Consider the following 16878-nt stretch of genomic DNA (forward strand, 5'->3'; position numbering starts at 1 on the left):
AGAGACAAACAAACATCTTTAAGCCTAATATTTATAACAAATGGAGATCATTATGAGTTTCTATTGATTATTTTTTCTTTTTCTTTATAATACTCCATCCACCTTATAGAGTCTCATAACCAAGATTTCCAAACCCTTGCTACGCAATTTTTTGCTAGTCTTCTTCAATGATATCTTGATACAAGAAATCATGGGAATGATAAGTCCTTCAAACTTTTAAGAGACAATCAATTACTTGTGAAGTGCTTGAAATGTGCTTTGGCGCTTCATAGATTGAATACTTGAGTCACTTTGTATGTCAGGAGGGAGTACAAGTTGATCCCAAGAAAGTGGAAACTATGCAAGATTGGCCTCATCCCAAAACATTAAAGAGAATGAGGGGATTGTTAGGAATTACAAGATACTATAGGAAATTTGTGAAAAATTATGGGAAAATTATAGCTCCCCTAACTTTACTCAAAAAAGTGCCTTTATATGGAGTGAGGAAGCAACACACACATTTAGTGCTTTAATGGATGCCATGTGCACTACTCCAATATTAGCAGTGCCCGATTTTAATAATACTTTTGTCTTGGAATGTGATGAATTAGGTAAAGGTTTAGAAGTGATATTGATGCAAGTAGAATGCCCCTTGGAATTCACTAGTAAGAAGTTGTGTGGACGTAATTTGGGAAAATCCACATATGAGAAGGAAATCATGGTTATCCTTCACACATTGGAGACTTGGTGAAGATATCTCATAAGGAAACATTTTTAGATCAAGAATGATGATCATAATCCAAAGTGGTTCCTCAAACAATGGTCGTTTTCACTAGAGAAACATCAAAAGTTCACTAAGATGTTGGGGTATGATTATGAGATCATATATACAAAGGGTAAAGAGAATGTTGTGGCTAATGCATTATCCAAATAATTTGAGGAGGATGGGTCATTGCTTTCCTTATCATTACCAAGCCCAGGATAATAATACTATAATGCATCTCATCCAATAATTTTAGATAAATCTCTACCCACCTAATAGTTATACATATTAACAAGATACATTGTAGTATAAAGGGTGGATTGTTTTGGAAAAAAGGTTCAACCCTTAAAAACAACAAATCTTATAGGAGCTATTTTCTTCACTAATAGTGGGTCATTTTAGTTTTCATAAAACCTATGAAATAAATAAGCATTCATTATTATGTGAAGGTAAGAAATCATATATCTAGGATCTTTTAGCATTCCATAATGCTTGAAAAAGAAATAAGGGATATACAATGAAGATACCTGATCAGAATCTGGATTAGGGGACAAAATTTTCCCAAAAATAAAGTGTTCAAAATTAATCGATTCATGAATTACCGCGTCTGTCTCGGTGATACAATCCCAATGCAACTCGTTTCACTCAAAACGGAGTTCATATGAGGAAGTTAGAGCCCGTTGACCGTTTCACCAAACAACGGAAAAAAAATTTGCAGGTACTGCCCAATTAGAAGTCCGTACTATTGACGTGGCAGGTGACTTGGCAGGTGACTAATTAGGTCAAAGGTGATCAATTCCCAATGAGGGCTTTCCAAGTTTCACCTTGTGGTTGATTTCCAATTGGGTGATGTGGTGCAATTCTGTTGGCTTTGGATGGGCCAATGAGAGACCGCCACATGGCAAGCCCAGAGGGTGCCATGTGGCACCTCCAAAATGGCTGAAAAGGGTTTATGCATTTGGTAAAATAATTTTGTGGAGGTCAGGGTCAAACCCACGACCTCCCCTCCACAAGCCAACAACCATACCACTACGCCAAGCTATGTGGGTCTTGTTAAACAATGGATCACATTTGAATACATGCTTGTATTTAATGTGCAGTTAAATTTTTGGGTTAGCACTGTTAATTGCACTTAACCATTAAACTAATCCAGCTTATCATTTAATTAATCCATCGCTTAGTTTGGCGGAGCACGCCAAATGTGGAATTGTCCCCAGTTTTGGCGGACTTAACAAGAGTCCCTCCAGTTTTAGTGGAGGTTTTCTAAGACAAACTGGAGAAAGCCATAGATTGCTCAATTTTCGACCAATTTTGGAAAATGAATAGTCAATTTGTGATGCTTTTGATACTCTGAAGACAATGGTATAGGTTTCAGAGGCAATAAGAGAATTATACACGTGATTTTTTCACAGGGAAGTTTAGGGAAGCCTAGGGCCACCAAGGAAGGAGGTCATGCCCAGATCAACCAGAGTCAGTGTTCAGAGATCTAAGAGTCATTTTTGGGGTTTTTGGGTCCTCTTAACCCAATGGTATAGTTTTCAAAGCCATTGGAGTTGAGAATAAGCTTGTAATCACACATTTGACCAAATAATTCCAAGAGGGCCTAGCCATTGAAGGAGGTCCTAGGAGATGTAGCCCAGTACTGGAGGATGAACTCCTTGATCAGCTTTGTCTTATGATTTTGATGTGCATATTTATCTGCTTTTAATTTTCTGCCCATGTTATTTAAGAAGCTAATTAACTCATAATTTTCTCACACATGACACATAAAACTTGACACATAAACCTCTTGCATAATTGGGTAAATGAGACAGTCCTAAACATATTTTTAACTGATTAGGGAGCTTACATAGCATTAACAATTCTTTACCAAGATTTCAGATCAGATTGGTATCAGAGCTAGGTTTCTTTTCTTGATTGCTGGAGATTTGTGCAAGGAGAATTAACAGTGTGCAAGTTTATGTGATGGCAGCTTAAACAAGTGATGTCTCTAATCTCTCTTCCTTAGCAAGATTCTTTGATGAAGAGATGTTGCAGGAGTTTATCATCATGAGAGATATGGTGCAAGAGATGTATGAAGATAGGAAGGATAACACTATACTTAAAGAGCAGTTGATGGCCATGAAGGAGGATAAGCAAGAGCTTCTTGAAAAGATGCATGAGATGGAGATTTTACTCCATGACGTCAAGGAAACCATAACCAAGTATGTGCATGAACATGAGGTATGCAATTCAAGTTTATCTTTAGTTTCCTCTCAAAATGAATGTTTTTGTGCTTTTGAAAGACACACTAGAGGAACAGGGTCCAAATTATTGATGAAAATGGGCTATGAAGGTAAAGGGTTAGGCAAACATGCACAAGGCATAGTTGAGCTAGTTGTTGTTGAGGAAATGCCTAGGTATTTGGGTCTTGGTTATGGACAAAATTATGGAGAATAATCGAAATCCAAGGAGGAACATGAAAGTGTTGCAAGAGGGAATTTCATTACATGTTCATACCCTTAAGCTTGTGAAGTTTGTGTTCATGAAGAATGCAAATGTTTTATACCCACTTTGCAAGAAAATTCTCATAAGCATGCAAATAATGGTTTCAATGAACAAGAGGATGTTGAAATCTCTAAGGTTATTAACACCATTGTTGGTATTCCAAAGAGAAATACTACCTCTTCAAATTCACCTCCTCAAGAAGGTGACAAAGGTGAATGTTCAAGGTATAAATCTGCCTTTAATCAAGTTTCTTTTGATTATGTTAAACATGGTAAATCTTCATGTAAGAATTGGAGAAAAAGTTCATGTTCCTTTTGTGGTTTGAATAACCATAATATTTCAAAATGTTGTAAGAAAATGGCCACATACAAGAAACTTTCAAAGCAAAAGATACAAAAAGCCATAGTTTCATTGGATAAGGCAAACCATGTTGCAAAGAAGATGCAATTTTTTTGCACTCATTGCCATAAGCAAGGTCATCTCATAGACAAATGTTGGACTTTGTATCCAACAACTCATCTACGACATATGAAGATGGTGGAGAGAGATTTTGACAAAGATGGAAAAGATGATTCTATAATTGATGTAGGTCAAGATGATGTGCAGCTGAAAGAAGCGCCATGGAATTGGTTGGTAAGAGGTGGATTGGTTTCTTATCCAAATAAGGCTTGCATTACTTTTGTTGATAGATGCAATTCTTGGCCTTAAAAATGAATTTCTTTGCCTTATGAATGCATTACTTTTTTGTTGAAAGTATGCTACAACTTGTATGATGCAAGATGTTGAAAGTGGAGTTCTATTTGACTCACTTTAATGCAACAAAGAAGGCAATTTGTGGTTACAATTTTGTATGTGAATGCATTTCTTTTGAAAGAATTCTTGTTGTTGCATAATTTCGCCATGAAGGTGTGTGAAAGTAGGGTATGTTGCTCACTTCATTTGCTACAAATTGGGAATTCTTGATGTTGCATAATTTTGCAAAGAAGGTGTGTGAAAGAGGTGTATGCTACTCACTTCATTTGTAGCAATTTGTTAATTCAACTCTTATGTACCCATACTTGTTTTTGGGCTTATTGTACTTGTGTTTGTACTTGAGTGATACAAAATGGATTTTGGATAGACTCCTAAGTCTAAGTGTTCCTCACTAAGAAAAATGAAAGTCCAAGGAAGTTCCTGGAAATAGCCCCATTACAGAGATCCTTTCCTTCTGAATTTGCTGCAACTTGAATGGAAAAAAATGGACTTAGGACGCAAAAGTTATGGCAGAAAGAAGATGCCCTTGGTTCTTTGGAAAAAGAAGTAAATCTTCAAAAAATGGCCTAAAAGGGCTTTATGAAGAAAATCGCATCGGAGGAGGTCCAAGGCGGACATAAGTGAAAAAGGGGAAGCACCCCCGATGGCCGATCCTCAACATATCGGGTCGGAGGCAGGTGTGTGTATATAACATAAGGATTGGGCCAAGCGATATGTTGATCGCCAATATCGGCGTTGGCATAGGCCATGCCATATGCACAAAACCTTGGGCCCATGCGATACACAATTGCGATCAATCGCATCGCAATATCGCGTCAGAGCAGTACAACGGAGCGGACACACACACACACACACACATATATATATATGCGATGTGACGAAACCGGACCCGAAAGGGTATGAAAATGCCGCTGCATAATTGTTTGAAGTCCGCCATAAGGTCCTCCGTTGGATTTTCAATGTTTTTTATGTATTTTTTAAATACAAAGGGAAACCACGGAATGGGCACATGCGACATGCGATAAGCAATTATAGGCAAACCCGATAGAAGTATAAAGCGGATTTAAGGATTTTTGAAGTCCAAAAAACGGTAGATTGAAGAATTTTCTTGTGTTTTTAATGTATTTCTCTGTGTAAACATAGAACGCTATTTTTGGGGATTTCAAAGGCACGAATGTCCCTTCCGTTTCAGAACAGGTGGCCACCATCCCTGAAGGCGTTTGGCAATGATTGCTAATGCTCAGAGGGGGATTCGAACGGACAGAGGCTGAGAGCCAGAGAGCCCAAGAAAAGGGAAAACGAACAGACAACACCGATTGGCTTAAAGCCACAGAATGACAGAGAAAAAAAGGGGAAGCAGTGTTGAGACAGGAGTGCAGAAGGTTAAGAGAAAGTAGGAAGCTAAGGCGAAAGAGAGCAGCGTAGAAAGCAAAAAGGCAGAAGGAAAAAGAGGCCGAGGGAGCAAAAGCGAATGCGTAGAGCAGCCAAAGGAGTCACTTGGAGGTCAAGTGAAAAGCCAGAGAGCTGTAGATTACAGAGAGCCAAAGAAGCCAGAGCTGAAGAGCCAGATCCAAGAGCGAGAGCGAGAACCGAGAGCCAGAAAGTCGAGAGCTTCAAGAGCTAGGGATAAAATGGTGTCTAAACCCATTGTTTTTGTCTAAAACAGTGGATTTGGGCCAAGAGCTTGTAAAAGGACTTTGCCATAATCCCAGAGAGCCTAGTTGAGTTGACTAGAGCTCACGGAGACATAGCCCAAGAGTTTTGGGTGAAATCCTAATTAATATTGTTGTTATGTGTGATTGCTTTCTGCTGCATTGTATATGCTGCTTTATTTATTGTTATATGTATTTATGTATCAGTTTGAGCACTTAAATTACACCACATAAATAGTTTTAATAAAAAACACCAGCATACACCTTCCATTCAAGCACATATTTATTTCCGCACTGGTTAATCATAAAGACTTGGGAATATTTAAAGCTTTGGAAGTGGGAGAGGTTCTTGTAAGTTAGACAAGAAGCCTAAGTGCCCCATTTTCAGATCAGGTGGTATCGGAGCTTAAGTTTGGTTAAACCCACCTTCAAACAAGGTTATATTAGAATTCTTGATTGATAAAGCAAAGACTGCTTGTCCGAAAGGTGTTTGAACAACAAGAGGCTGATTGTATGCTTGCTTTGAAGACTGACTATTGTTTGAGTTTGCAGAGGTGAAAGGAAAGTTATTGATAGCTCAGTCCAGGAAGGACAAATAGGAAGAAGGTTTGAAGGCATTCTTCTATCCCAAAGGACCTCAAGGCAGTCCTTAAAGCACAAGAGGTTTGTTGCAAAAGGTTGCTGAAATAAGTTCTTTATTAATCTTGTTTGAAGTTCTTTGTTCATTGGCATAATGACAAATTCTACAAGTGTATCCTCGTATTCCTCTTGCCTCACAAGACTCTTTGATGAAGACATAAAGCAAGACTTGTTCATTATGATGGGCAAGGTGAGATAAATGCATGAGGATGGATGGAAGAGCAACATACTTAGAGAGCAGTTGAATTCTGTGGAAGAAGAGAAGCAGATGCTTTCTGACAAATTGCAGGAAATGGAGAGGCAACTTCAAATTGCAAATATGAACCTAAAGAGGATGCACGAGTTGAAGTCCTAGCTCTTTATTGCCAAAGAAGCCTTGGTCAAGTATCAGCTTGAAGAAGAGGTAAACCATTCCAGTTTGTCTTCAAATTCTTTTAAGAATGCTTATATTGGTTCTTTTGAAAAACATACAAGAGGCATAGGTTCCAAGCTAATGTCCAAGATGGGCTATGAAGGAAAGGGCTTGGGAAAGCATGCACAAGGTATTGTTGAACCAATAATGGTTGAGGAAAGGCCTAAGTATTTAGGTCTTGGCTTATGGAGAGGGTTACAAAGCTGCCATGAAGGCCATTGAAACAACTCCAAGAAAGAGTTGCATTGCAGAGTGTGGAGATTGTATTAAGGAGGAATGCAATAGCTTGAAACATCACTTGTAGGATGCAGGTGTTCAGAAGCACACACTTGGACCAAAGAGTTGTGGAAACTCGAACAACCTTGAAGAGATTGATGGCGTTCCAAAGGAAGCCACTTCTTCATTTGCTTCACCTCCTCATGAAGGAAATAAAGGTGAAAGAGGTAGGTATAAATCTGGTTCTAATCATATTCCTTTTGATTTTTCAAAGCATGGTAAATTCCCACATAAGCTTGGGAAAAGAATTGCATGTTCCTTTTGTGGTTTGGATAACCATCATGTTTCTAGATGTTGGAAGAGAATGGCCACATACAGGAAACTTTTGAAGGAAAAGAAGCAAAAATCCAAAGGTCCATTGGACAAGGCAAATCATGCTGTCAAGAGGATGCACATGTGTTGCACTTACTACCATAAGCAAGGGCATCTTGTTGAAAGGTGTTGGACTCTGAGTCCAATAATGCTTCCACAAAAGCTGAAGAAAGTGGAAAGAGAAGATGGCAGAAATGGAAATGAAGTTTCCATGGATGATGTGCTTCAGAATGATTCACATGTTGATGCTGATGTGCAGACAAAGGAAAGACCTTTGAACTGGATTGGTAAGAAATGGTTAGAGTTATTTTCCAATTAAGGATGACATGTCTATTGATGCATCTATTTGCATTTCTTGTTGATGAGATGCAAGTTGCAGGTTTCTACCAAGATGGTGAATGGAAAAAGATTGAGTGGGAGACTCACTTTGTTGCTACAACATTATATTTCATTTCATCTTCGAAAGTACAATGTGCTTAAGTGAAAGTTGAAGGATGAAATGCATACATGAGCATGAGATGCATGAATACAAGGATGTTGGTGTTTTCCTTGTATTTTAACATGTATGTGTAATTAACTTGAAGGGATGATTGCTTTAAACATGCATGTAATGTTGACTTGGAAGAAGTTAACTTGGTCTCCAAGACGGAGATAGTGATGAAATGTTCATCTTTTGAAAAAGAGTCCTAATGGTCTTTTTCTACATGCTTGACTTGAAGGGTCATTTGTTTTGAAGGCATGTTTTGTGGGCTTGCTGTCTAGTCCATCATTTGTATGCAGATGTAAGACATGGAGGTGTTCACAAGATGTGAAATCTGTTTCTTTTGTTGAAGCAGGAGTTTATTCCATCCAGTTGTTGTTAAAAGTTGTTGTTGAAAACTTGTCAAACAGGCACAAATGAAAGTTTTGTGGAGCAGATGTACTTCACATTTGTTTGAGCCACCTTGGATCAATGATCAAGGCAGAGAAGCTAAAACTACCTTCTATAACCATCTAAGCAAGAGTTCTGCAAAAAGGCAAAGAAGAAGGCAACTCCTCCCGGGAAGACCAGCATATCTAGGAAGGAAAGTGGTCAAAGGCTTTGGTTCAGAGGCACTATGTAAGGCAAGTGTATGTAGGCTGGAAGAAGAGGGTGTTGTTACTCTTAGGTACTGTTCAGATCAGTATATCAGTCTTTTGGAGACCAAAAGTTCTTTTAGTGGGAAGGCGTGATCCAAAATGGATTTTGGATAGACTCCTAAGTCTAAGTGTTCCTCACTGAGGAAAATGAAAGTACAAGGAAGTTCTTAGAAATAACCCCATTGCAGAGATCCTTTCCTTCTGAATCTGCTGCAACTTGAATGGGCAAAAATGGACTTATGATGCAAAAGTTCTGGCATAAAGAAGATGCCCTTCGTTCTTTGGAAAAAGAGGCAAATATTCAAAAAAAATGGCCTAAAAGGGCTTTATAAAGAAAATCGCATTGGAGGAGGTCCAAGGTAGACTTAAGTGAAAAGGGGGAAGCACCCTCGATGGCTGATCCTCGACATATTGGGTCGAAGGCAAGTGTGTATATATAACATAAGGACTGGGCCGAGCGATATGCCGATCGCCGATATTGGCGGATCGACATTGGCGGTGGCCATGCCATATGCACAGAACCCCGGGTCCATGCGATACGCGATTGCGATCAATCGCATCGCAATATCGCGTCGGAGCAGTACAAAAGAGCGGATATATATATATATATATATATATATATATATATATATATACACACGATGCGATGAAACCAGACCCAAAAAGGTATGAAAATGCCGCTGCATAATTGTATGAAGTTCGCCATAAGGTCCCCCGTTAGATTTTCAATGCTTTTTTATGTATTTTTTAAATACAAAGGGAAACCACAGAACAGGAACTTGCGACATGCGATAAGCGATTATAGGCGGACCTGATAGAAGTATAAAGTGGATTTAAGGATTTTTGAAGTCCAAAGAAAACGGTAGATTGACGAATTTTCCTGTGTTTTTAATGTATTTCTCTGTGTAACTAGAGAACACAATTTTTGAGGATTTCAAAGGCCCAAAGTTCCCTTCCGTTGTAGAATAGGTGGTCGCCATCCTTGAGGGCATTTGGCAATGATTGCTAACGCTCAAAGGGGGATTCGAATGGACAGAGGCCGGGAGCCAGAGAGCTCGAGAAAATGGAAAAGGAACAGACAACGCGGATTGGCTTAAAGCCATAGAATGACAGAGAAAAAAGAAGGGGAAGCAGTGCTAAGATAGGAGTGCAGAAGGTTAAGCCAAAGTAGGAAGCTAAGGCGAAAGAGAGTAGCGCAGAAAGCAAAAAGGCAGAAGCAAAAAGAGGTCGAGGGAGCAAAAGCGAATGCGCAGAGCAGCCAAGGGAGTCACTTGGAGGTCAAGTGAAAAGCCAGAGAGCTGTAAATTGCAGAGAGCCAAAGAAGCTAGAGCCGAAGAGCCAGAGCCAGAGCCAAGAGCCAAAGCGAGAGCCGAGAAACACAAAGCTGAGAGCTTCAAGAGCCAGGGATAAAATGGTGTCTAAACCCATTGTTTTTGGGTAAAACGGTGGATTTGGGACAAGATATTATAAAAGGACTTTTCCATAATCCCAAAGAGCCTAGTTGAGTTGACTAGAGGTCATGGAGACGTAGCCCAAGAGTTTTCGGTGAACTCCTAATTAATATTGTTGTTATGTGTGGTTGTTTGCTGTTGCATTGTATCTGCTGCTTTATTTACTGTTATATTTATTTATATATCAGTTTGAGCACATTAAATTATAGCACATAAACAATTTTAATAACAAACACCAACATACACCTTCTGTTCAAGCACATATTTATTTCCGCACTGGTTAATCATAAAGACTTCGGAATATTTAAAGCTTTGGAAGTGGCAATGGTTCTTGTAAGTTAAACAAGAAGCCTAGGTGCCCCATTTTCAGATCATTGAGGGAGAGTTGAAGAATTGTACACATACATGAGAGTTTTTGTGTGTGTGAACATTGGAATTCTTGATCAATTTCATTGTGTTTGGATACATGCATGAGTGTCGATTTGTGTCAATTGTTGTCACATCTATGTCATATTGACTTGGAAGAGTTAATTTTATCTTCAAAGATGAAAGGGAGATGTTGACGGATTATTGCATGAGATGTGAAATTCTTGTTGTTTATGCAATGAATTGTCAAAGTTGTTGTACATGGTTATGTTTGGATTTCAAGTCAAGTCGGTTGCTTGAAGAAGTATATTTTGTCAACTTATGTTTAGTCAATGATGTTTTGTCGACTTGTTTAGTAAACCATTGACTAAACACCAAGATGGTTTGTACACCAATATGCAAGAGTACATGGCGATGTTACATAATGTGACAATTGTTGCTTTGAAGGAGCAAAAGAAGAAGGTCCATTCTTGAGAAAGATGCTAATGCTTAACCTTCATTCTCAAATCATGACATAAGAAACATGTTGAACTAGAGGATGATAGAGACAATAAGTGAAAGTGGACGAGATGCCAAAAATTTTCAGACGTTGTAGACCATTTGTATGTGTTGACGCCAAGATTCTCAGTGGGAAGCCTATCAGACTGTATCAGTTTTCCAAGCACCAAGGGATTGATGTGGTACAACAAAGGTATTTTGCAGTCGTAAAGTGTCCAGAAAGTGTTGGATTGAGTCAACAGCAGAAGGAGAACAATGGTTGAGGGACATAACTATTTGCAATGCAAGGTATGTCATTGTACCCAAGTGGCTGTCATGGAGACCTTTCAAGTAGAATCAGTTGATAGAACTTGGGAAGGAGAAGAGTATTCAACTCTCAGTAGATAACCAACTTTTGTGGGTCCAAAATCCCGTCAGTGGGAAGGAATGACTGAAATTTGGATTAGGGGCCAAAATTTGCCCAAAAATAAAAGTGTTCAAAATCAATAGATTCCTAAACGACCACATCTATCTCGATGATACGATCCCAATCCAACTAATTTCACTCAAATCAAAGTTCGTATGAGGATGTTAGAGCCCGCTGACCATTTCACCAAACAATTTTTTTTTTTGGAGGTACTGCCAAGTCAACAGTCCGTACTGCTGATGTGGGAGGTGACTGAGCAGGTCAAAGGTGGTCAACACCCAATGAGGGCCCAAAAAGTGTCACCTTCTGGTTGGTTTCCAGTTGGGTGATGTGGCGCAATTCTGTTGGTTTTGGATGAGCCAATGAGAGGCTGCCACGTGGCACCTCCCAAATGGCCAAACCAGGTTTATGCATTTGGTAAGAGAATTTGATGGAGGACGGGGTCGAACCCACAACATCCCCTCCACAAGCCAACAACCATACCACCACACCAAGCTATGTGAGTCTTGTTAAACAATGGATCGCATTTGAATATATGCTTTGTATTTAATGCACAGTTAAATTTTTGGGTTAGCACAATTAATTACACTTAACCATTAAACTAATCCAGCTTATCATTTAATTAATCTAGTTCTTAGTTTGGAGGAATTTTTGCGGAGCATGCCAAATTTGGAACTGTCCCCAGTTTTGGCAAACTTAACTGGAGTCCCTCCAGTTTTAGTGGAGGTTTTCTAGGCCAAACTGGAGAAAGCCATAGATTGCTCAATTTTCAACGAATTTTGGAAAATGAATAGTAAATTTTGGATGGAATTGATGCTTTGAAGACAATGGTATAGGTTTCAGAGGAAATAGGAGACTTATACATGTGATTTTTCCATAGGGAAGTTTAGGGAAGCCTAGGGCCACCAGGGAAGGAGGTCATGCCCAGATCAGCCAGAGTCAGTTTTCAGAGATCTAATAGTCATTTTTGGGGTTTTTGGGTCCTCTGAACCCAATGGTATAGTTTTCAAAGCCATTGGAGTTTAGAAGAATATTTTAATCATACATTTGACCAAATAATTCCAAGAGGGCCTAGCCATTGAAGGAGGTCCCAGGAGATATAGCCTAGTACTGGAAGGTGAACTCCTTGATCAGTTTTATCTTATGATTTTAATGTGTATATTTCTCTACATTTCATTTGACTTCCATGTTATTAAGCAGCTAATTAACTCATAATTTTCTCACACATGACACATAAAACTTGACGCATAAACCTCTTGCATAACTGGGTAAATGAGACGGTCCTAAACATATTTTTAATTAATGAGGGATCTTCTATAACATTTACAAGTTTTTCCTAATATTTCAGATCAATACCAGGGTCATTGCAACTTGTATCATTCTTAACATAGATCTGGACAAACATTTCAATGTATTTTGTCATAGGGCTCCCAAAAAGCGGCCTTCAAATCGACCATCATGGTGGTGGTTGACTGTTTTTCAAAAGATGCTCATTTTTGTCCACTAATTATTTATTTCACTCCTTCCTTGGTTGCAAAATCCATCATGGATTATACCCTTAAGCTACATGGTATACCAACTTCCATTATTTTGTATTGAGACCTCACATTTTCACCAACAAATTTTGGAAGGAGCTGTTTAAACTTGAAGGTACACAACAAAATATGAGGACTACACATAATTGTTGAATTCATGGTCAAATAGAGGTGGTTAAAAAGTTCTTAGAAACCTATTTTAAATGATTTTATTCCGAAAATCCATACAAGTGAGCACTTTGGCTTCCTGTTATTGAATGGTGGTACAATACCACTTATTGTGGAGCTACCAAAATGACAAAATGCAAAGTATTATGGCTAATACCCTTGTTAGTAGCATCCTATGTATTAGGCACATCCGAGGTTCATGTAGTAGATAGAACACTTCACACTAGAGAAGCCATTATTCATATCCTCAAGGACAACTTGGTTAAGGAACAAAATTGAATGAAACAATAAGTTGATTAACATAGATCAAATGTTCTTTTGCTGCAAGGTATCAAGTGTGCCTTCAATTGTGACATTATAAATAGGCATGAATCAATGATAAGATTAGCTAGAAGATATCTCCTAAATTCTGTTGTCCCTATCAGACCATACAATGCATTGGGCAGGTTTCCTACAAGTTGGCTCTCCTAGCCCACTCCAAGATTCATTAATACTTAATGTGTCTTGTTTGAAGAAGGTTATGGGATCAAATTTCAAGTGCATATCGACCTACCAAAACTTTATGAAGAAGGTACCATTTGTATATAGCCATAAGCAATATGGATACCAAACTACATTAGTTGCATTGAAGCATGATCAAGGAAGTATTCACCTAATGAAAAGATATGCAACCAAGATATGCCACATGGGAACTAACAACAATTCTACAACAATTTCCTCGCCTTTGGCTTTGAGGATAATGTCACTTTAAAGGGGGAGGGCATGTTAGGGTCCTACCTTGACCTCTTTATTTAGATACTTTCTTAATGTAGGAGGTTAACTTGATTGAATATGGGCCATTAAATAATTAGGTAATATTCTCTCATCGTTAAAATATTCCTCTTTGTTAATAAGACCCAAATTAGTGGATAATAAATTAAATTAATGTCATTGGTATTAATTATTAGAATTTCTAGGTCCGGCCAGCAGGAAATGGAGGCGTTGGCTAGTTTAGCAGGTGATCATGGCTAGCAGCATCGTGGACACAGCAGAAGGATGCAGATGTTTGTACCTGCAATGTACACATCCCCATCATCGCACGTGCAGTCTTTTTACCTTTTACCATGGGTTGTTTTGGGGTTTTTACTCTGTTTTCATTTACCTGATCGCATGTTTCTGCTCTTCGACATCGCTGTTTGACCTCTGGCCTCTCTTGCCAGTTTTTGTCACCTTACTGCTCCTCCCTCTGGCGGTTACCAAGGCAGCTGGCATTTACTTTTACCCAGATAGCAATGGACCTAGATATGGTTGATTATTCGGAGGAAGAAATAGTGGAGGACACTATCTGGATGACCTCGAGACCTGCTAAGTTAGGGACCATCTCATTTGGCGAGACCTGCATGAGACCATCTCTGGACTCCCTGCGCTCTCTAGACCACCGATCCACCAGATTGTCTTGCCGGATGACCCTCCTGCCTAGCCGTCACTCTCAAATCCCCCGCCATCCCCAGTGTCCCTAGGGTTTGCTACGGGTTTCATTAACCCTAACCCTCCTTCCCTGGCCCCTAGTCATTTTTCTCACCCCGATTTTTCCGTTAACCCACCCTCCCCCCGTGCCCCTCTGACATCCTCGACTCCTCTGACCCCACCGTCCACTTCCCCTCCCCCCTCTGGTAGTTTTACTGGTATCCCCCCCCCGCAGAAAGTCTCCCCGCTGCTTCATCCCCCTTGGTGAATCCCCCCATCTAGGAGCACTCTTCAGAAGGTCATGGGAATCCTGCAGTTGAGGAGAGGACTGCAAAAAAGACTCGGTGCTTTAGAACAAAGGAGGTGGACACATTCCTCAGATTGGAGGAAGACATTCGGCTGGGAGAGACCATGGATTTTGCTGATAGGGTACTGGTTGGCAGAATAAGGGGACGCAACTACATAGCGGCCCATTTGAAATCTTGGGTTTCAGAGGTCTGGGGGAACCACCTGGCAGATCTGCCTACTGTGCAAATGTTCGTAAAGGGTTGGTTTGCTCTTAGATTCTCTAGGCCTGACCTCACGAATTGGGTACTCTCATCGTATTGGCATTTTGAACATGCCCCAGTCTTGCTGAAGCGATGGTCCCCTCTTTTCGACCCGGACATGGAGCAGCTCGGAGTCGGGCTGATCTGGGTAAGACTACCTAGCCTCCCTTTGCATTTTTGGTTGGAGGACATATTCAGACGAATAGGGAATTCCATTGGCTCTTATATGGAATCAGACAAGTCATATCTGTCCACGGGAAAGATGGCCTTTGCGAGGATACTGGTTCACATGGATACTCGAGGAGGTTTGCAAGAATACATAACGATTCAATGGAGGTCCTTCACTCAGAAGCAGCCTCTGGATTACAAGGGCATCCCATACAGATGTCGACACTACCATAAAGTGGGGCACGTGTACAAAGATTTCCCTCTGGTCAACAAGCGAGTTCAATTGCCAGTGGAAAACATGCAAGAAAATCATTCTCCATGGGAGGAACCTCCATCTACTATCGAAAAGGAAGCTCCGTGCCCTCCAGAACTGACCGATGTGGATAAGATTCATGAGAAATACCAAAGGAAGAAGCGTGGGAAGGCTCCTCTCTGGCCTCCCTCTCTACCTCTAACCAGAGCATAGGTGGCCATGGAGGACATTCACACCACGGGTATGTCTTCTCTCCCCCTCTCCTTTGATATTTCTTCCTATGTTACTTCTGTTATGCCTTCTCAATCCAGGCAGTTTTGTTCATTTGATCCCCGAATCCTCCCTTGTGCGCACCCCCTTCCCCCTCGGCCTTCCCATCTGACCCCTATGGTCCAGCAATGCACCATTGCCCCCCCCTCCTGTTTTCTCCTTCCCTCAACCTTCTCTCTCAGAGGCATCCCTTTCCCCTTTCCCAGACTCTGAGAATATCGAACCCTGTTACCCCCTCCGCTCTCGGATGTGCTCTCAAGGTTTAGACTCTATAGGCTTTGAGGTCATTGCCTCCCCCCCCCCCCGCCAAGTCCAGAGGGCGACCCTCCCACCTCTCCAAAGCCATGCATCAGGCTGGGGAGGAGGTTGCCTCTGGCAAGCAGAAGACTTTAAACTGGGCCCTTAGAGCAGAGCAAGCCCCTCTCCCCCCCCCCCCCCCCCAATGAAGCTCCTCTCTTTTAATTGTCGTGGGGTGGCTAGCCCAGACAAAAAACTAGCCCTCAAGCACTTATTTGCCTCTGAGCAGGTCAACATCATTTTCCTCCAAGAAACCCTTGGCTCTACTTCTGTTGTATCCTCCCTTCTTGCTTCTTGGCTCCCAGGCTGGTCTTTTCACTCTCTCGATGCCTCGGGTAGATCAGGGGGTTTAACCCTTGGCATTTGTAATAGATCAATTAAAACTTTGAGTGTATGGGGAGGCCGAGGCTATCTGGGTGCAGACATATACTCCCCAACCCTAGAATCAGAATTCCGGATTCTCAACGTGTATGGGCCTTGTCAAGACAGGATGGCTTTTTGGAGACCTCTTCTCAACTCGTCCCTACTACTCCAAGATAATGTTATCATAGGGGGAGATCTCAATTTCTCTCTGGGATACTCAGAATCCTGGGGCAATCATGCCCAGGTGGATGCTATGACAGGTCTCTTTGAGAACCTCTTGGAGTCCCACAATTTCATCGATGTCCCTTCAGCAAAAAAGCAGCCTACATGGAGGAATAACAGGGTGGGGGAAGCAAGTTTGGCTAGAAGACTTGATCGCTTTCTCACTAAAGAAGGCCTGATCAATGGAGGACTCTGTATTAGACAATGGGTAAGCGCGGGTGGGCTGTTTGATCACCAACCTATATACCTAGAGATTCAGGATGTCATTAGCAAGCCAAAGGCCCCTTATAAGTTCAATTCTACCTGGCTGTAAGATCTAGAATATATCAAGCTTGTGACAGAATTCTGGAAGGCACACCCTCCTGGTGCATTGGGGGACATAACTCAAAATTTCCTCCTCAATATGAAGGAATTGAAGAGCCTATCAAAGTCTTGGGCTTGGAAGAAAAAGGAGGCAGACGAATTAACCCTCCAAGAGGCGGAGAGGGCCATACT

Source organism: Pinus tabuliformis, chromosome 1_2 (assembly GCF_031772625.1).
Source record: "Pinus tabuliformis cultivar Carrire ecotype Pingquan chromosome 1_2, CPIR1, whole genome shotgun sequence".
Classification (NCBI taxonomy): domain Eukaryota; kingdom Viridiplantae; phylum Streptophyta; class Pinopsida; order Pinales; family Pinaceae; genus Pinus; species Pinus tabuliformis.